Source organism: Salvia miltiorrhiza, chromosome 7, assembly GCF_028751815.1.
Source record: "Salvia miltiorrhiza cultivar Shanhuang (shh) chromosome 7, IMPLAD_Smil_shh, whole genome shotgun sequence".
Classification (NCBI taxonomy): domain Eukaryota; kingdom Viridiplantae; phylum Streptophyta; class Magnoliopsida; order Lamiales; family Lamiaceae; genus Salvia; species Salvia miltiorrhiza.
The window spans coordinates 18,416,594-18,423,226 of record NC_080393.1 but is presented as its reverse complement, the minus strand read 5'-3'; the positions used below and the strand labels follow the sequence as shown (position 1 = coordinate 18,423,226).

The window sequence follows — 6,633 nt, the reverse complement described above, 5'->3', positions numbered from 1 at the left end:
TCGAAAAAAAAAATTATGTATTTATTTATTTTTACCGAGAACTTTAGGAATGATGAGTTATAAAAATTTTCCATCAATATTTTTCTCAAATTATTTTCCTATGATGTATTTATAAATTGAGAGAGAGCACTAATGTTAGTGCTATTTATTCTAATTTTGATCACAAGAGTTTTATGCTCTAGCATTTTATCAATTGATGATTAGTCTTACATATATATATATTTTTTTTTACACATGGGTTATTACTACACCACATTTTTATATTTACTTAATGTAACACCCCATTATCCTCCACTAATATTTTCTTTTCCCTACCACTAATCTTTTTCCCTACCACCACTAATATTTTCTTTTCCCTACCACTAATCTTTTTCCCTACCACTACTCCTACCTTTCCACCACACTACTCCTTTTCCCCCACCACTACAATCTTTCTCCCACTCTCACAACTTTTCTCCCACCATTATCACACTCCATAGAAGCCTTTGAAGCCCCAAGAGAAGTAGCAAAGCAAGGGAGAGTGTGGGAAAACTATAGAGTGAAGGTTGTGCTTCGAGGGTGAGTTTTTCTTTGCTTTTTCTCAACTGAAAATGCTTTATGGCCATGGATTTTTACACATTTGTGTGCTATATTATGTGAGGATATGTTTTATGATTTTGGATGATTATTTTGGTAGAGTTTATTGGGTGAAAAACCGTGCATGAGGTAAGGCAGCGAATCTGCCATAAGCACACTGCTCGGCAGTGTTTTGCAAGGCGATTCCATCCATCCAAACGGTTCCCAAAAATTCCCAAATTAATTGTGTATCATATTTCATATGTTTTCTAAACTTTGGTAAAATTTCAGAAGGTTTGGAGCTCTTATGATTTATTTATGAATTTGTAAACATCACTGCCTATCTGGAATACATTTTTGGTAAACAATCTTTGGGAGGCCATAAGTAAAGTTTCAATCGGTGAAAACCTTTGAAACTTGAATATGTCACTCTAGACTCCCGTATCTTTCTTTTGACATCGGTCTCACCATTTTTGAGTAAGGGAAACAACCGGTATAAATTCTTGAAATCTAGTTCTTATTCCTTGTACCATCCAGTAGATTTTACAAACCTACGACTTTTAGGTGGCAAAGGCCGACTTAAATCTTTGATTCTCAAGCCTATCTTTCTACTGAATATTCACTGACATGTTGGGAACTTACTTGTTCAGTTTTAGAATTTTTGGTGAAGCCTAAAGTGGTTTTTCTGATTTATGTTCTAAATCTGCCAAACTTGAACTCTTTTTGTGCACTGAACTTTAGACAGTCATATCTTCTAAACCATGAATGTTCTTGGAGTAAATCCAACTGTAGAGTGTTATGATCTCTCCCTAGTTTCCAGATTGACCCTTGGGGTTCCCAGTGGAGTTTTGTAAAGGGAGATATGAATTTTTAAAGAAAGCCCACTGACTTGGTTGTAATCTGGAAATCTGAAATTTTCAGATTTTTGCTTGTTAAATACCCATCTTTGAGAGGGCATATCTTGCTCGTTTGAATTTTTTTTCATTCGATTCAAATTGGAGAATGATCCTTGAAATGTCTAGTTTCCAGAATTTCTTTTGGAGCCTCATTTGGAGATCCGAGGCAGATTTGATGTCTGTTGCAAAACAACCTCTTAAGAGCTCAAGTTGTTGAATTATTTTCTATGTATCAAAGTTCATTTTAAAGGATGTTTCATGAAAGATTTAGTATATGTGCGTAACGAGTTTGGGACTATTTATTTTAAATGAGGTCCGTTCTTTTATTTAAATTATGATGGACTTTTAATGAATATTTTTGGGATTAAACTCTTATTTCTTGATTTATATAAATTATTTTTTTAAGGACTTATAAATATGAATTTCGTAGGCCTACTGACCTACTGTGATCGACGGTTTGTCGATGTCTAATAGATTTGACAATTTTATAGCAAGTCCCTACATGAGTCTTGAGTACCCTGGTAAAATTTCAAGCCATTCCAACTTCGTTTGATACTTCTTTAAAATGCAAAACCTAAACTGCACATTACTACCGAGAATTTCAGAGAACAGAGGAAAGAGTCATTCATTTCAGTAGCTTCCTGTGTGATCTAGATTTCCAAATTTTTATGGTATTAACCTTATTGTGTTAACTAGATATCCACCAAAGTTGAGCCCAGTTTGACAACGTTTACTATTTTTCAAAAATCCAAGTTTTCGATTGTTCAAAACTGCCGAACATGGTAGATCGTGGTAAAAACGTCATATCTCTCAAACCACTTGGAGTTTTCGACTCTACTTTTTTTTTATATGAAACTAGACTCGAAGATCTTTCTTTCGGTATGAGTCTCGAGTCCAGGAGATGTCGGAGTCAGAACAGATTAAATTTTGAAGTTGAGTCAGTGTAAAAACAGAGCATGTTTTGATGATGTTTGATTGTGATTCTTATGTGCCTTATGTGTTTGTGTTGCCTATGTGTTTGAATGAGATTAGACGAGGTATGATTGATTTTTGACTGTCTTTAATGTAATGAATTATGGATGCTAGAACCCTAAAACATTAAAAGATACCCTAGGCACGTAGAATTAGACTTTGTCTTATGACAATTTCTTCACGAACTTATCGACTCTTCATCAATGAAGGTCCGGGCGACAGAAAGTGAAGCCGAAGAAGAAACGACTCCACGCCAGCTTTAAGAACAATTGAGGTGGGCATTACTTTTACTATACGTATATAGAGATCCCCTGCGTGTCGTAGGCCTCTTATACGAATATATGCATGAGATGATTTTAACTGTTAATTTCAGTTTATTATTATGCCCAAATGATAAATGACTCTTATGAAATGAAAATGAAATGTTCATGAAATGAAATGAAATGTTTATGAAATGATTGACTGCCAAAAATGTTTATGTTTTTATATGTATCCTATCTGTGTTGGTTCGCCAACTTTAAAGGAAATCCAATTGGGATCCTATGCTAGACAAAGGTCGCTAGCTAGGGTTAACGTGTACACTCATGGAGACCGCGAGTCGCTTGCGACCGGTCTTGGCGTCCGTGGTAAGGAGGCCTCCTTCCCGGCGCGTGACAGAAAGGACAGATATGGATCATATAGACTGAAAATGGGATGCGCATCCACCTTTATGAAAATGAATGAAATGTTTTAGTAAGCGCAGGTCATTCAAGAAAACCCCTGTGTGTTACTGTTGGCAGTTCAATTTATATATGTATGCATGTTGTATTTTCGGCTTATGTCACTGAGTATTTTTATACTCAGCCCTGCATGTATTTCTAAATGTGCAGGTTGAGCAGGCGATGGAATGGATCGGTGTTGAGCGGATTTCCCTTTTGATGTTTATGTAATGAAACCTTGAGTATGCATCTCCATATGCATAACTCACACGTTTTTCCGCTGCAAACACTCTGACTTATTTATCATTTCTACTTGAACTTATTACTACTTCATTTTAATTAACTTTCAGTTGGGGTCTAGTCGTTATGGCAGACTCGTTTGTGAATTACCCAAGTGGTTATATATATATATACCACTAGTTTGTTATTAATGTTGGTTACTTAGTAAATCCCCTTTAATTTCCGTTTCTTATTGTTCATCCCAAGTCATAACCCCGGTTAACCCGTCATTGGGATAGTGGGCTGTGACATTACTTATCTATATAATATATATTCAGTTCGTCTCTATATTAGACAACGTTTAGGGATATTGCTAATTTTGGGGATCTTTTCACTATATATTATTTCACGAAAATATTGTGTATTTTACAATTACGTTGAAAAGCTATTTATAAGATGGAAAAAAAATCCTAACAAGCACAATCCGAATCTGACTAGCTAGAATTTATTCAGACTCACAAACTCTAGCTAAGGAAAAGCTGGAAAAAAAGGCTGTATGAGAAAATTTTCTTTCATGTCCAAGGAAAAATTTTCAATTAAGGGTGCGTTATCTTTGGTTGTAAATTTATCATGGAAAATGAGGGATAAACAAAATTTCACCCTTTAAATTCTTCCTTTTTTTCCCCTCATTTTCTACGAAATAGAATTTGACCCTTACTTATTCCTCATTTTCACTACAAAGGAAGGATAATATTTGATGAGTATGAACTTAAACTAGTCATTTGGACGGAAAGATTTCTCTTGGGTTCACCTGAATTTGTATATGCGAGAGAAAAACTTTAAGGAGTTCTTGCGGGTGGTAAGTATTGTGTGTATTACATGATAGAAGGGAGTTATTTATAGAATTTACAAGGAGGGCATCACAGTCATTTCGCACTAAAACATGCGCTCCATGCACTGACTACCTAGGTCTAAGCAGATACGCCTTAGGAAACTGTCAGATTCTTTGTCGGATCATTGTCCCCGAAATCAGCTCTGGAGCTGGTCCGCTGGTCTGGTCCTCTCTGGTATGTTTCTCGTGATCCGGCCTTCTCTGATCATGACTTCTCTGATCCGGACTTTTCCGCTCTGGTCTTCTCTGGTCATGACTTCTCTGGTCTGGACTTTCCCGATCTGGTCTTCTCTAAAACTCCGTCTTGTCTAGATGGGCCACGTGGCGTGATCCTGGATTACACATAATTTACCCCTCATCAATATTATCCCTCCATTTTTAGTGTGATAATATTATCCCTCATTTGAAGTGAAAATTGAGGAATGAGTAAGAGTTGAATTCTATTTTGTAAGAAATGAGGGAAAATAAATGAAGGATTTAAGGGGTGAAATTTTATTTATCCCTCATTTTCCCATGATAAATTTACAATTAAAGAGAACGCATCCTAAAAAAACATCTTAAGAGAGGAAAAAAAAATATGTATTCCACCTTTTTATCACAAAAAACACACCCTAAAATATACTAATGCTTTTCATACTTTCTCCAATTCTTTTGCCTGCCCCTGATGCAACATATCTTAAGTCGTATATACGAGATAAGTATTCTACGCAGCCCCCCACCCAAAAAAATACCCTGAAATTCAAATTGACAAATATAGTTTAATTTAGAAATATGTTTTTAATTAATTTAGTTCAATCACTATAAATTAACTGTTATTGGATCTCTAATTAACCTTTGCGCATAGATTCTTTCCCTTCAAAAATACTCTTTCCCGGATCCAATGGAAATTAAATTCAAGAAATTAAAAAGAATGCAAGTGAATAGTAATGGCATGATGAATGATGGTGCATGCAAATCGAGTTTTTTTTTTTTTTTTTGGGGGGGGGGGGGGGATCGCATTATGTTTGTATGTAACACAATATTGGAGGAAATATGATGATGGTAGTGATGATTCCATCATGACGCACACACTAAAGCAGCAACCCTTTTTTATCTTCAATTGCTCAACTATGCAAATAAGACGTGGGAACCACACATTCTCATCCTATATACTATATTGACATGCATATTGTGATGAATAAAGAAGAAGAAAAAAGAAGAGGAAAAACATGGTAAATAATTGGCCACTTTGAATAAATTGAATTGGTGTGTGCATACAAATTGAGAATGATGAGATGAGAGGGATAATAATGTTTGTATGAAAGAATTGGGAAAGCATCCCATGCATTATGATTACGTATTACCCACCCGTACGTGTTCTCGAGTTTGCTTCTTCATTTGTGGATCATCATCATCATCATCATCGTCATCATCATCGATGCTTTGATTTTTTTGTTGCTCCACTCTCAAGATTAAATAACATTTGATTTAATATCTTATACGTGAAAAATAGATTTAAAATGAGATAATTTAAAGTTTTAATACATTAAATAATTTATATTTGTAAGTAATCATATTTTCCTTAAAACTAGAAACTGTATTTCAAATATTAGTTTCCCTTTTTTTCTATCCTTAAAAAATCATTATTTTCTTAATTCAAATATTTTAAATTTCCTAATTATGTATTTATATTTGTTTTATATAAAAAGTTATTAATAAGACATCATCTAATTGTGGTAAAATTATAATATATGTATAAAAGCAAGTGCATGTTTCTATGTAATTTGATTGTAATATTATAATAATATATACTATTTATCTATTTAAGTTATGAGATTACAAAATATTTACAACAAAGTAACTTTGGGTAAAGACATATGTACTAGCTAGGAATTATGTTAAAAAGTAAATAATATATAATCTATATTATTTTTATACTCCATGATTATTGATATAGAAATAGAAAAAATGTACATTATCTACAAAATGAGAAGAAATAGGAAAAACATAATTATATTGCACAATCATAGCAACAGGCGGTTTTCTTTGTACAGGAATACTATGTCGGCAGTTTTTTTTTTTTTTTTTGAAGTTACGTTAGTGTTGTCAACTTTTTATTTTTGACTGTGAATTATACAATTTTTTATAATTCTTATTTCGCCCTTCTAATTGATCACTATATTAATCTAGCAATATCAGTTGTAATTGGGAAGTAATCTGACACATACATCTAACTATTATTCAGGCTAAAGTATCAAGTGTGCGACAAATTATAAATATACAAAAGACTCAAAATCAAATAAAATAATAGGCTAAGATAAAAGTCAAGATATAAAAGACTAATTCTAAGGAATATAATAATTTAACTAAACTCATGCAATTGATCTATTATTCCAATATCAATTTAATACAATCTTTACTA

The 6,633-nt window shown here is 33.5% G+C and overlaps 1 long non-coding RNA gene across 1 annotated transcript; it reads left to right on the top strand.

Annotated features, from left to right (window-relative positions):
• The first annotated feature begins 405 nt into the window (after window positions 1-405).
• LOC130991187 (uncharacterized) lies at window positions 406-3,584 on the top strand. Its single transcript, XR_009091097.1, has 3 exons — window positions 406-558; window positions 2,633-2,697; window positions 3,293-3,584. It is a non-coding gene; the product is annotated as an uncharacterized LOC130991187 (long non-coding RNA).
• Window positions 3,585-6,633: the final 3,049 nt, after the last annotated feature.